Here is a 15,232-nt window from a genome sequence, read left to right on the forward strand (position 1 = left end):
TTTCAAAGGCATCTGGATAGGTATATGAATAGGAAGCGTATAGAAGAATATGGACCAAGTGCTGGCAAATGGGACCAGATTAGTTTAGGATATCTGGTCGGCATGGACGAGTTGGATCGAAGGGTCTATTTTCCATGACTCTATGATTGATGTGTGTACTTCTATGATTGTCAGTGCCTATATGACAGTGTTGGAGTGTGTTTGTCTGTCTGTTTTCTGTGGGTGTATGTGGGTGTGTCTGTGTCTGCAAGTGTTTAGATTTGTGAGTGTGTTTGTGTAACGCAGGATAACAGTACGAGTGTTTTCTGTGTGAGTTAAGGGTTAGTTGGGGTTGAATAATTGGGAAACTTTCAATGTCGAGCCTCCCAAGTGAAATGTGACTTAGACCATTCTGCAAAAGTGGAAGAGCCATGAACACATGGTTTACAAGAAATGCAGTCAGTTCCAGGATGCCATCGGTGTCCCCAGTTACTGCACAATGTGTCTGAAGATTCAGCAACAGTCTGGGGCTGTGGGAAGGGAAGTGGTAAAAGAAGTCATGACTTACCAGTCAAATCAGCCAATAGCAAGACAGCAAACGATGCGTGCCCTGGGCCTTGCTTCATCACGCTGTGCTGAGAATTACCTGCTTCCTCTCAATGAAAAAAGAAAAAGGAACCAGCCACAGCGCCAAACAAGCAGCTTTGTGCCTACTGTGGGAAACCCCAGTGCCATGCACTCTGGTGCTATTTTAAGTCAGAGACCCATCGATAGGCTGAGAGGCCAAGCAGGCTTGAAGCCTGTTTCATAAGCCAAGGCACACAAAAGCAGGTAGGTGTATGGGGGAGTGTTTCGGTGGGAGGTGGTGAGATGTTGGGGGGAGGAAGGGGGGAGATGGTTCAACATTGTTTTGGAGGCAAGAAGTTATATTTATAATTATAATTACAGTTAGAATTCTGCTCCCCTTGGTGCACATGTCGTGTTGTGAATCCACTCTCCTCCATTTCTCTGCTCCTTCCAGTCTCCGTGGTGTTCCAGGCCCGGGTCGCTATGGCGATCAATTAAACAACTATTAAAATGAGTATCACAGCCCCATGGCAATAATCAAAAGGACAAAGAGAAATGAGGAACAGTAGGGCACAGCTATAGGCCCTTTGGCCCACCAACTCATCGCTGACACACAATACCTTTCTGAACTATAAGCCCTTTTACCCCTACAGTCAGTTCTATAACACAATGTTTTTGTGCAATTATAGAAAAATCACGCTTTAGAAATAGTGCTTAAAGTGTTGGTGATGTAATCATGTTACAGCCCACGTGTGTTTGAAAAATTTGCATTTTAGAAACGGCATCACTAATCATCAATCATGTTACAGTGAATTCATGCTGACGAAGTGAGCGTTCTAGCAGGATGACCTGGATGTGGTCCATTATCTCTCTATCCCCTGCCTATTCATGTGTCTGCCAAGATGCTCCTTAAACGTTGCTACCCTATCTGCATCCACCAGCTCCTCTGCAGCATGTTCCAGGCGCTCACCACCCTCGATGTAAAAAAAAAACTTGTTTCTCCCATCTCCTTTAAACATTCTCCCTTTTGCCCTGAACCATTGCTCCCCCAGCCATTGACATCTCCAGCCTGGGAAAAAAGAAACCCTAACTGTCTGCCTCTTGTAATTTTGTAAAAGTTTGATCATTTTGCCTCCTGGATATGATTGCTCACTTGCCCGGGGTTCCGATGTGGAGTCACTTCCTGGCCCAGATATATTTGTGCTTTGAGCCAAATGTGACACCGAGACCTCCCATCCTGTGGAAGTATGATTCAGTCTCACGGTTCGAAAGTATTGATCATAAAGTATTTTTATTAAATGGGAAATGGGCGTCACTAGCTGGGCTGCCTGTCTATCCTCCATCCCTAATTGCCCCTTGAGAAGTTGGTGGTGAGATGCCTTCTCGAATGACTGCACGTCATGTGATTAGCGGGACAGTGACACAGAGGAGGTGGTTTCTGTTTCCCTCCGTAGGTGTGTGTCTGACCATCATACAAGCTCGGCATAACTGCTCTTTCTGACAGGGTTTAGTTGGTCACATTAACCAGCATCAGGCAAAACACAAGAAGCGTAAGCAATGCAGTGGGCCCTCAAACCGGTGCCATACTGACCAAAGGCATCATTCACCGCCCTTGAGCCCCGCCCCTCCAATCGCCACCAGGACAGGACCCCACTGGTCCTCACCTACCACCCCACCAACCTCCATATACATCGTATCATCCGTCGTCATTTCCGCCACCTCAAAATGGACTGCTTTAACCGCTTCCTTACTGAACCAAGTAGTTAAGGTAGTTACAACTGTCCTCATCACACTCAGAGAGATTCGAAACCATTCAACCAGGATGCTGGATGCTGGACGTCCTAGCATCTCTTGGGGAGCAGTGGTAGTGTCAGTAGCCAGAAGGCCCAGGTTCAAGTGTTAATTGCTCCAGGGGTCTGTCATAAGACTTCTGACAAGGGTGATTAGCAAATATACCGAAAGCTGGTGATATCATAGGGTAAAAGAAAAAGATACAGAGTAAAGCTTCCTCTACACTGTTCCCATCAAACACTCCCAGAACAGGGACAGCACAGGGTTAGATACAGAGTAAAACTCTCTCTACACTGAGTCCATCAAACACTCCCAGGACAGGGACAGCACGGAGTTAGATACAGAATAAAGCTCCCTCTACACTGTTCCCGTCAAGCACTCGCAGGACAGGGACAGCACGAGGTTAAATACAGAGCAAAGCTCCCTCTACACTGTCCCTATCAAACACTCCCAGGACTGGGACAGCACAGCGTTAGATACAGAGAAAAGCTCCAATCACACTGTCCCCATCATACGCTTCCAGGATAGGGACTGCACAGGGTTAGATACAGAGGAAAGGTCCCTCTATACTCTCTCCATCAAACACTCCCAGTAAATGGACTGCACAGTGTTAGTTACAGAGTAAGGCTCCTTCTACTCTGTCTCCCATCAACCCTTCCCAGGACAGGGACTGTACAGGGTTAGATACAGAGTAAAGCTCCATTGACACTGTCCCCATCAAACACTCCCAGGTCAGGGACAACATGGGGTTAGGTACAGAGTAGAAAATGTGTTGCTGGAAAAGCACAGCAGGTCAGGCAGCATCCAAGGAGCAGGAGAATTGACATTTTGGGCATGAGCCCTTCTTCAGGAATGAGGAAAGTGTGCCAAGCAGGCTAAGATAAAAGGAGGGACTTGGGGGAGGGGTGTTGGAAATGTGATAGGTAGAAGGAGATTAAGGTGAGGGTGATAAGGTAAGGGTGATAGGCCGGAGTGGTGGTGGGGGCGGAGGGGTCAGGAAGAAGATTTTAGGTTAGGAAGGTGGTGCTGAGTTCGAGGGTTGGGACTGAGACAAGGTGGGGGGAGGGGAAATGAGGAAACTGGAGAAATCTAAGTTCATCCCTTGTGGTTGGAGGGTTCCAAGGCGGAAGGTGAGGCGCTCTTCCTCCAGCCGTCGTGTTATTATGGTCTGGTGATGGAGGAGTCCAACGACCTGCATGTCCTTGGTGTAGTGGGAGGGGGAGTTGAAGTGTTGAGCCACGGGGTGGTTGGGTTGGTTGGTCCGGGTGTCCCAGAGGTGTTCTCTGAAACGTTCCACAAGTAGGCAGCCTGTCTCCCCAATATAGAGGAGGCCACATCGGGTGCAGCGGATGCAGTAAATGATGTGTGTGGAGGTGCAGGTGAATTTGTGGCGGATATGGAAGGATCCCTTGGGGCCTTGGAGAGAAGTAAGGGAGGAGGTGTGGGCGCAAGTTTTCCATTTCTTGCAGTTGCAGGGGAAGGTGTCGGGAGTGGAGGTTGGGTTGGTGGGGGGTGTAGACCTGACGAGGGAGTCACGGAGGGAGTGGTCTTTTTGGAACGCTGATGGGGGAGGGGAGGGAAATATATCCCTGGTGGTGGGGTCCGTTTGGAGGTGGCGAAAATGACGACGGATGATACGATGTATATGGAGGTTGGTGGGGTGGTAGGTGAGGACCAGTGGGGTTCTGTCCTGGTGGCGGTTGGAGGGGCAGGGCTCAAGGGCAGAGGAGCGGGAAGTGGAGAAGATGCGGTGGAGGGCATCGTTGACCACGTCTGGGGGGAAACTGCGGTCTTTGAAGAAGGAGGCCATCTGGGTTGTTCGGTATTGGAAAGAGAGAGAGAGAGACGATCAAGAAATAAGAGGTACAGAACAGTGAAAAAATATATATAAAAAAAGATAAATAAAATAGATTAAATAAAATAATGGAGCAGAATGAAAACAGATGGGATAATCATCTGAAGTTGTTGAATTCAATGTTGAGACTGGCAGGCTGTAACGGGCCTAGTCGGAAGATGAGATGCTGTTCCTCCAGTTTGCGTTGAGCTTCACTGGAACATTGCAGCCGGCCAAGGACAGACATGTGGGTATGGGGCAGGATTGGGTGTTGAAGTAGCAAGCCACGGGAAGGTCCGGGACCTGATTGTGTACAGACCGAAGGTGCTCAGCAAAGCGATCACCCAGTCGGCGTTTTGTCACTGCGATATAGAGGAAACCACATTGGGAGCAACGAATGCAATCGACCAAATTGAAAGAGGTACAAGTGAAACGCTGCTTAATCTGAAATGAGTGTTTGGGGCCTTGGATGGTGAGTACAGAAGAGGTAAAGGGGCAGGTGTTGCACCTTATGCAATTGCATAGGAAAGTGCCGCGTGTGATGGGAGAGGTGTTCGGTGTGATGGGAAGGTGCTGTGTGTGATGGGAGAAGTGTAAGGTGCGATGGGAAGGTGCTGGGTGTGATGGGAGAGGTGTTAGGTGTGATGGGAAGGTGCCGGGTGTGATGGGAGAGGTGTTAGGTGTGATGGGAAAGTGCCATGTGTGATTGGAGAGGTGTTAGGTGTGATGGGAAGGTACCGTGTGTGATGGGAGAGGTGTTAGGTGTGATGGGAAGGTGCCGTGTGTGATGGGAGAGGTGTTAGGTGTGATGGGAAAGTGCCATGTGTGATTGGAGAGGTGTTAGGTGTGATGGGAAGGTACCGTGTGTGATGGGAGAGGTGTTAGGTGTGATGGGAAGGTACCGTGTGTGATGGGAGAAGTGTTAGGTGTGATGGGAAGGTACTGTGTGTGATGGGAGAGGTGTTAGGTGTGATGGGAGAGGTGTTAGGTGTGATGGGAAGGTACCGTGTGTGATGGGAGAGGTGTTAGGTGTGATGGGAAAGTGCCATGTGTGATTGGAGAGGTGTTAGGTGTGATGGGAAGGTACCGTGTGTGATGGGAGAGGTGTTAGGTGTGATGGGAAGGTACCGTGTGTGATGGAGAGGTGTTAGGTGTGATGGGAAGGTGCCGTGTGTGATGGGAGAGGTGTTAGGTGTGATGGGAAGGTGCCGTGTGTGATGGGAGGGGTGTTAGGTGTGATGGGAAAGTGCCGTGTGTGATTGGAGAGGTGTTAGGTGTGATGGGAAGGTACCGTGTGTGATGGGAGAGGTGTTAGGTGTGATGGGAAGGTCCTGTGTGTGATGGAGAGGTGTTAGGTGTGATGGGAAGGTGCCGTGTGTGATGGGAGAGGTGTTAGGTGTGATGGGAAGGTGCCGTGTGTGATGGAGAGGTGTTAGGTGTGATGGGAAAGTGCCGTGTGTGATTGGAGAGGTGTTAGGTGTGATGGGAAGGTACCGTGTGTGATGGGAGAGGTGTTAGGTGTGATGAGAAGGTACTGTGTGTGATGGGAGAGGTGTTAGGTGTGATGGGAAGATGCCGTGTGTGATGGGAGAGGTGTTAGGTGTGATGGGAAGATGCCGTGTGTGATGGGAGAGGTGTTAGGTGTGATGGGAAGGTGCCGTGTGTGATGAGAGAGGTGTTAGGTGTGATGGGAAGGTACCGTGTGTGATGGAGAGTTGTTAGGTGTGATGGGGAAGATACCGTGTGTGATGGAGAGGTGTTAGGTGTGATGGGAAGGTGCCGTGTGTGATGGGAGAGGTGCCGTGTGTGATGGGAAGGTGCTGTGTGTGATGGGAGAGGTGTTAGGTGTGATGGGAGAAGTGTTAGGTGTCATGGGAAGGTGCCGTGTGTGATAGGAGAGGTGGTGGGTGTGATGGGAGAGGTGTTAGGTGTGATGGGAAGGTGCCGTGTGTGATTGGAGAGGTGTTAGGTGTGATGGGAAGGTGCCGTGTGTGATGGGAGAGGTGTTCGATGTGATGGGAAGTTGCCGTGTGTGATGGGAGAGGTGTTAGATGTGATGGGAAGTTGCCGTGTGTGATGGGAGAGGTGTTAGGTGTGATGGGAAGGTGCCGTGTGTGATGGGAGAGGTGTTAGGTGTGATGGGAAGGTGCCGTGTGTGATGCGAGAGGTGTTAGGTGTGATGAAGGAGTGCACTAAGTTTTCCTGGAGGGAACGGTCTCTGTGGAATACAGACACGGGGAGGGAAGGGAAGATGTGTTTAGTGGTGGCGTCGTGTTGGAGTTGGCGAAAATGATGGAGAATTATTCTTTGTATGTGAAGGCTGGTGGGGTGAAAGGTCAGAGCAAGAGGTACCCTCTCCTTGTTCTGGGAGGGGAGGGAGGGGGTAAGGGTCAACATTCAGATTATTATCAACTCCAGATGATTATCCCATCTCAACCCCTCTGTTTTCTTCCTGCTCCGTAATTTTATTTCATTTATTTTATTTATCCTTTTTTAAATATTTTTTCACTGTTCTGTATCTTTTATTTCTTGATTCTCTCTCTCTCTCTCTCTCTCGTTCATTATCACTTCTTTATTGCTCCCTTTGCTTCTGGAGCCATGACTCACCTTCCCTCAGCCTAGTATAAATCCCTCCCTAGTTCTCCCTTTTTTTAGCTTTGACAAAGGGTCAGTTAGACTCGAAACGTCAGCTGTTTTCTCTCCTTACAGATGCTGCCGGACCTGCTGAGATTTTCCAGCATTTTCTCTTTTGGTTAAAGCTCCCTCTATACTCTCCCCATCAAACACTCCCAGGACAGGGACAGCACGGGGTTAGATACAGAGTAAAGGTCACTCTCTGCAATGTCCCCATCAAACACTCGCAGGACAGGGACAGCACAGGGTTAGATACAGAGTAAAGGTCACTCTCTGCACTGTCCCCATCAAACACTCGCAGGACAGGGACAGCACAGGGTTAGATACAGAGTAAAGGTCACTCTCTGCACTGTCCCCATGAAACACTCCCAGGACAGGGACAGCATGGGGTTAGATACAGAGTAAAGCTCCCTCAATACTCTCCCCATCAAACACTCCCAGGACAGGGACAGCACGGGGTTAGATACAGAGTAAAGGTCACTCTCTGCACTGTCCCCATCAAACACTCCCAGGACAGGGACAGCACGGGGTTAGATATAGAGTAAAGGTCACTCTCTGCACTGTCCCCATCAAACACTCCCAGGACAGGGACAGCACGGGGTTAGATACAGAGTAAAGCTCATTGTCCATTAAGTGTTGTCATCTGATTGGTTCTCGGCTATCTGCACACTCTGAATATTTCTGGGAGGTCCTGGTTTCCTGGGTGGGATGTATAACTCAGTGCTTCTGTCTTGTGTGCAGACTAGGCATTTCCACAATGCTGTCTTTGTTCCCCATTATTTTCGAGAAGGCTTTCCTGTACGTGGCATGGTGGCTCAGTGGTTCAGTGCCGGGGACCATGTTTGATTCCACTCGTGGGTAGCTGGCTGTGCGGAGTTTGCACGTTCTGTCTGTGTTTGCGCGGTTTCCTCTGGGTGTTCGGGTTTCCTCCCCCGGTTCGGGGATGTGCAGGTTGGGTGGGCTGGCTATACTAAATTGCCAATAGTGTCCAGGGATGTGCAGGCTAGGTGGATTATCCACAGGAAATGTATGATTACAGGAATGGGATGAATTTAGGTGGGATGCTCTTTGGAGAGCCGGTGTGGACTTGATGGGCTGAATGGCCTGCTTCACTTCTCTACGGATTCCATGATTCCGTCATGCTAAAGGCTTGTGTTTTAAAAGTTTGAGGGACAGGAATTACATGGACTGATTAGGTATAGTTAACATGGCTTTGTGTGGGGGAAATTGTGTAACACTAATTTGATTGAGAGACAACATTGATGAAGGCAGAGAAGTGGACTTTGTCTATATGGACTTCAGCAAGGCGTTCGACAGGTTAGACTGGTTAGCAAAGTTAGATCACATGGAATCCAGAGACAGCTAGCCATTTGGATACAAAATTGGCTTGAAGATTGGAGGCAGAGGGTGTTGGTAGTCGAGTGTTGTTTGTCAGACTGGAGGCCTGTGACCAAGGACAGAAATGATTTGGATGCGAGCATAAGAGGTACAGTTAGTAAGTTTGCAGATTGCACCAAAATTGGAGATGTAGTGGACAGCGAAGAGGGTTACCTCAGATTACAACAGGATCTTGATCAGATGGGCCAATGGGCTGAGAAGTGGCAGATGGAGTTTAATTCAGATAAATGTGAGGTGTTGCATTTTGGGAAAGCAAATCTTAGCAGGACTTATACACTTAATGGTAAGGTCCTAGAGAGTGTTGCTGAACAAAGAGACCTTGGAGTGCAGGTTCATAGCTCCTTGAAAGTGGAGTCTCAGGTAGATAGGATAGTGAAGAAGGCATTTGGTATGCTTTCCTTTATTGTTCGGAGTATTTAGTACAGGAGTTGGGAGGTCATGTTGTGGCTGTACAGGACATTGGTTAGGCCACTGTTGGAATATTGCATGTAATTCTGGTCTCCTTCCTATCGGAAAGATGTTGCGAAACTTGAAAGGGTTCAGAAAAGATTTACAAGGATGTTGCCAGGGTTGGAGGATTTGAACTACAGGGAGAGGCTGAACAGGCTGGGGCTGTTTTCCCTGGAGCGTCGGAGGCTGAGGGGTGACCTTATTGAGGTTTACAAAATTATGAGGGGCATGGATAGGATAAATAAGCAAAGTCTTTTGCCTGGGGTCAGGGAGTCCAGAACTCGAGGGCATAGGTTTAGGATGAGAGGGGAAAGATATAAAAGTGATCTAAGGGGCAATTTTTTCACACAGAGGGTGGTGCGTGTATGGAATAAGCTGCCAGAGGAAGTGGTGGAGGCTGATACAATTGCAACATTTAAAAGGCATTTGGATGGGTATATGAATAGGAAGGGTGTGGAGGGATATGGGCCGGGTGCTGGCAGGTGGGACTAGATTGGGTTGTGATATCTGGTCGGCATGGACGGGTTGGACCAAAGGGTCTGTTTCCATGCTGTACATCTCTATTACTCTACACTGTCCCCATCAAACACTCCCAGGTCAGGGATAGCACAGGGTTACATAGAGAATAAACTCTGTCTGCACTGTCCCCATCAAGCACTCCTAGGACAGGGACAGCAGAGGGTTAGATACAGAGTAATGCTGCCTCTACACTGTTCCCATCAAACTCTCCCAGGACAGGGACAGCATGGGATTAGATACAGAGTAAAGTTCTTTCTACACTGTGCCCATCAGACACTCCCAGGACAGGGACAGCATGGGGTTAGATATGGAGTAAATCTCCCTCTACACTGTCCCCATCAACCACTCCCAGGACAGGGACAGCACAGAGTTCGACGCAAAATGAAACCATAACCTCAGCTGAGTGCCTTATTGTGCCACTGAGATGTGTGATATTTTTGTTGTTTCCATTCCTTGGCTTCGGGGAAGTCGACAATGAAGAACTTACGTATATGTCCATGAATCCCTATCTCGCAGAGGTGTCTAGCCACTTTGCAAATGAAGTAGATAATGTTATCATGTAGTTTTAGTCTGCACTACATGTGACTGCCGTCTCACATGAGCTGAATACACACAATTACTTGGTGATTGGGACCAGCACACATATAACCTTGGCATTGTCCCAATGGGTGGAGGTATTTTAACTTGGGCTGAACTGGGTAAGCCCACTGTTTCATTCTTCACTAAACACAGTAAACAAATCTGTCACGTCACTGAACCATTACAACCATCCAGTCAAAATTGAGGTGATTTGTTTTGGGGTTGATTGCACCCAGTCATTAGGAAAATAATTGCTAAATGTGCATTTACGTATCATCTTTCCAGACTGCCTTTCAAAACATTTTACAGCCACCGTTTTGTCACACTGCAATGCAGCAAATACTGCAGACAAATTTCCACAGACAGCCAGCAACATGTCAATGACCACGTAACCTCTGTCATCAGTTGCTGGGTATCCTGAGGGCAAATGATCTAGTATTACTCCATAATCATTCACCTGAGGGGGCAGGCTCACCCAAAGACAGTGTTCCTGGCAGTGCAGCACTCCCAGCATGCTGCATGAGAGAGTCAGCTAGGATGTGGGTTTCCGCTGCAGCAATGCTTATGTTATTCCTTGAAACAAAAAAAAACTAGATGTGGGCAATGTGATATTGTTTAATCCGAATGGAAAATGGCTGGCACAGTGGCTAGCGCTGCTATCTCACACTGTCAGGGACCTGGCTTCGATCCCAGCCTCATGTCTGTTTTGCATTTGCATATTCTCCCCATGTTTGCACGGGTTTGTTCCAGTTTCTTCCGACAATCCTAAATTATGCAGGTTAGGTGGATTGGCCATGCTAATTTACTCGTAGTGCCCAGGGATAAGTAGGCTAGCCGTGGCACATGTGGGGTCATAGAGATGCTCCCCAGAGGGTAGGTGCAGACTTGATGAGCCAAATGGCCTTTGTCAGCACTATGGGGAGTCTGTGAGAACATTTGGTATGATTCATTGGCACGCAAAGATGTCATACAAACGGATGCATATCTATCCGGACTGGTGTATATATTTAGATTACTTACAGTGTAGAAACAGGCCCTTCGGGCCAACAAGTCCACACTGACCCGCCGAAGCGCAACCCACCCATACCCCTACATTAACCCCTTCACCTAACACTGTGGGCAATTTAGTATGGTCAATTCACCTGACCTGCACATTATTGGACTGTGGGAGGAAGCCGAAGCAAACCCACGCAGACACGGGGAGAATGTGCAAACTCCACATAGTCAATCACCTGAGTCGGGAATTGTACCCGGGTCTCTGGCGCTGTGAGGCAGCAGTGCTAACCACTGTGCCACTGTGCCGCCCACTATATGTGCAGACATATATGCTTTTGGGGTGAATTTGTTTTTGCAGAATTACATTTTATTTTGCTCAAAAACTGTATGAATCTATGTAAAACTGTAAAACTGACATAGCATCGGGACACAGACAGACTTCACCTCAATTGTTTAATAACCTGAGCTATCTTGAGAATGTAATTTGTAAGAAGTTCTGGGACTTACACATCAAAGGACAGAAACCAGCATATCCCATTATAAAAGATGGAAGCTTTAATCTAAGATTGTTTACTATATACATCTCCACCACACTGGACTCCTTCTGCTATAAATTCTATGAGCATGATCTTAACCACCTGATGAAGGAGCAGCGCTCTGAAAGCTAGTGCTTCCAATTAAACCTGTTGGACTATCGCCTGGTGTTGTGTGATTTTTAACTTTGTCCACCCCAGTCCGACACCAGCGTCTCCAAGTCATGCTTCACGTGGCCTCAGTTAAGGTGAGACCTTTATAACCTGAGCTCAGTGTCTACAATATTGTGATACTGTCATGAGCATAGGTGGGCTGGCATACTAACCATGAAACCTATATTATGTTGCCAGGTATCTGGAGTGACACCTGAATGGATAGCCTTCCAACTCAAAGGTCAGCGCTACCCATTAAGATTTATTAATTACAATCATGATTATTGACTGAGATGACGAGTGTGAGAGTAATGGGTCTGAATTTGCTGGCGATGTAAAGCTCTGAGGGAACGTAAGCTGTGAGGAGCTCACAAGGAGCTTTTGATGAGTTGACTGAATAAGCAGCAAGACAGAGTATAAAAGTGCAGTACAACCTGAGCAACAAGGTGGTTGTTATGACTTAAAAAGCAGAGTATACTTTAAAGAGGTGTGAAACTTCTTGGGGTCGATGTTCACAGAGAACTTGTAAAAGGAACAGAGAAAGTTGACTTGCGCTCCCTAATCACAGAAGAGGAACTCTTCAGTCTAAACAGAGCGATTTTGAATCAGAAAAAGAGAACTGTTCCGAATCCTCTTTTGCTGACAGAATGTCCATTGAGGGTTGAGCAAGATTCTGCTCCTTCAAAGCTTATGTTTGGTTTCAATTATTGTCCATAGCTACAAACAGTAAAATGCTGGAAAGCTGGGCCTGCTGATCTTTGACAGCAGTCATTACACATTTAAAAACATTTTGTTGAAGCTTTATCTTGCACTCATCAGGACAATCTGTAAGAATGCAATTCCAGGGGAAAGACACCAATTATTCTGGCTGACTGACTCTGATTGGTTGAGGTGGTGTCCTGTAGAATGTATCCATTCATGCTGATTAACAGTTAACTGCCAGGGTCAGAAAGTGTGGTGCTGGAAAAGCACAGCCGGTCAGGCAGCATCCGAGGAGCAGGAAAGTCGGCGTTTCGAGCATAAGCTCTTCATCAGCTTTTTCTGATGAGGACGTTATGCTGGAAACATCGACTCTCCCGCTCCTTGGATGCTGGCTGACCGGCTGTGCTTTTCCAGCACCATGCCTTCTGACTCTGATCTCCAGCATCTGCAGTCCTCACTTCCTCTGAGTTAACTGCTAGGGTTTGTTTAAATTCTAAAGCAGGAATGTTGGCTTTGATTGGTCAGGACATAGCAAAGATGAATGAACAAGCAAATGGCTATCACCTCCCTTGATGAGTTGGAAGATGCACTTTGTAAATATATCCTTTCCACCTTGAAACACCAGGGTCTTGTGTTTTATACTATATGTAGCTTCCAGTAGACACGATTGTATGTGTAGTCTGTGGGCCCAACTGACAATCCTGATTTGGTTATCACTGTTATTCTTTGTGCTTTTAGGACTGTTTAGCAAATGCTGCCCATTAGCAAAACCATATTTACTGGACACAACGTGGTTGCTTTAAAATCAGTGCCTTCCTTGTTGTGAATAGCTGAGAGATTATGCTGCCATGATGATCCATCAATCTTCAGGCCACCTGGCATCACACCAGCACTGAAACTCATATACCGCGCCACTCATTTACTGTGAGAGGCAGAACATCTTGATGGCCACGTTCTGTGGATGGTGAGATTCACTCCTGTTGCAGTGTAGCAGCGGGAATCAGTTAGGTCACACATGTGAGATACAAACCATCTGAGAGTATTCTGAGGTAGACTTTTCAGAACCTTGGGACTTTCCACCAAGATGCAGCGAGAACTGTTCTGATTGGAGTAAACATTATCCAGCAGGATGCCTTAAGCTTGTGCAGTGAACGCAATCCCCAGCACCCGTTTACAAAGTTGCCGATAAAGCTGAACTTACAGCACCTGGGACTGTTGGAATCCCAACTTGTATATTGACCAGTGAAGGGAGTGGGCAGTAGTTGAGAACACCCCAGCCTACCCCATCAACTGAAACATCAAGAAAAGGGAGCTCATTTCTCCCTTCTATTTCAAACATGAATTCCAGTGCGGGATGCATCAATTAGATCCGTTAGGCTAGATAGGCTTGAAAGTGGTAAGAGTTGTGCTGCCAAACTAGGATTGTCGACAGGGTCACAGGATAGCACACTTGTGTGTATGGGAATCCGCATTAATAGAGAGCACCCAGTTCTCTGTGGACAGAAATAACATATATATACACTGTATCTTGACAAAAGAGACAGTATCCTTTCACTCAGGATAATGGGCAACTCAAGGGCAATAAATGTTGGCCAGCCAGTGGTGGCTACATCCTACAAATAACTTAAAACAAGATGTCCTAAGCAGTTAGGATCAACCTACCAGATTTAAACCGAATTTGGCAGTTGACTGTCAATCAGTATTAAAGAGCATATTCTTTATGGCAATGCCTCTACCAATCAGGGTCAACTTGCTGACCAATCAGAGTTAACCTGCCAGCCAATCAATTCCCTCCTCTCATGCAGTATGGATGTTGGTGTTTGCCCTTGGATTGGTATTCTTGTGAAGTGTCCTGATGAACAGTGATTTTTTTTCTCAGCAACATCCAAGTTCCTTGTGACCAAATGGTTTTCAAAACCATAACAAGCCACAAATGTGAATCTGAAATCAATGGGGAGGCATGAAAGTGGATGGCCAAAGGTCGATGAGAAACGTTGTGTCCTGAAGAAGCATTATGAAGGTAGAGAGAGTTTGGGAGGCTTGGGAAGGATATCCCAGAGTTCTCAGCTCAGGTCTCAGCCACCAGTAGTGATGCACTTTGGGTCAGGGATGCTCCAGGACTGGAAGGGTTCAGAGATGTCTGAGGGGTATAAGCACGAAGGAGATTATGGAGATAGGGAAGGGAGAAACTGCAGAGGGATTTGGAAATAAGGGTGAGGATTTTAAAGTTGTGATTTTATCTTAACTCAGAGCGAATGCGTGTCAGTTAAAAAAAAGGTGACAGATAAACAGGACCTGGTGCGAGTGAGGAGATGGGCAGGAGCATTTTGGATGCACTTGCATTGAGAGACCAAATGGGAGATTGTTAGAAGAATTATGTCTCAAGGCAGTAAAGACATGAATGAGGGTTTCATTGACAAGTAGAAAGGGGGAGGGGCAGTGAGAGCTGGGTGTCCTTGTACACCAGTCACTGAAAGGGAGCATTGCAGGGGCAGCAGGAGGTGAGGAAGGGAAATGGGATGTTGGTCTTCACAGTGAGAGGGTTCGAGTACAGGAGCAGGGATGTCTTGCTGCAATTGTACAGGGTCTTGGTGAGACCACACCTGGAGCATTGTGGGCAGGTTTGGTCCCTGTATCTGAGGAAGGGTGCTCTGGCTACGGAGGGAGGGTAACAAAGGTTTACCACACTGATTCCTGGGATGGCAGGACTGATGTATGAGGAGAGATTAGTTCAGTTAGGATAATATTCATTGGAGTATCGAAGAATAAGGGGAAATCTCATAGAAATCTATAAAACTCTAACAGGACTGGACAGGGTAAACACAGGAAGGATGTTCCCAACAGTCAAGGAGTGCTGACCAGGGTCATAGTTTAAGGATCTAGGGTAGACCATTTAGGATTGTGATGAAGAGAAATGTCTTCACTCAGTGAGTGGTAAGCCCATTGAATTCACTAACATAGAAAGCAGCTGAGGCCAAAGCATTGAATGTTTTCGAGAATGAGTTAGGTACAGTTCTTAGGGCTAAAGGGATCAAAGGGTATGTGGAGAACATGAGAAAAGGGGACTGAGTTGGATGATCAACCATGACCATATTGA

General features: G+C 47.3%; 1 long non-coding RNA gene across 1 annotated transcript in view; it reads left to right on the top strand.

Moving 5' to 3' along the window:
- The first annotated feature begins 653 nt into the window (after positions 1-653).
- Positions 654-15,232, top strand: part of LOC132835962 (uncharacterized) — a 134,454-nt gene continuing 119,875 nt past the window's right edge. Inside the window, exon 1 of the long non-coding RNA XR_009647315.1 lies at positions 654-810. This is a non-coding gene — a long non-coding RNA (uncharacterized LOC132835962). The remainder of the gene's footprint in view (positions 811-15,232) is intronic.

The sequence above is a fragment of the Hemiscyllium ocellatum genome, chromosome 45 (assembly GCF_020745735.1).
Source record: "Hemiscyllium ocellatum isolate sHemOce1 chromosome 45, sHemOce1.pat.X.cur, whole genome shotgun sequence".
NCBI lineage: Eukaryota > Metazoa > Chordata > Chondrichthyes > Orectolobiformes > Hemiscylliidae > Hemiscyllium > Hemiscyllium ocellatum.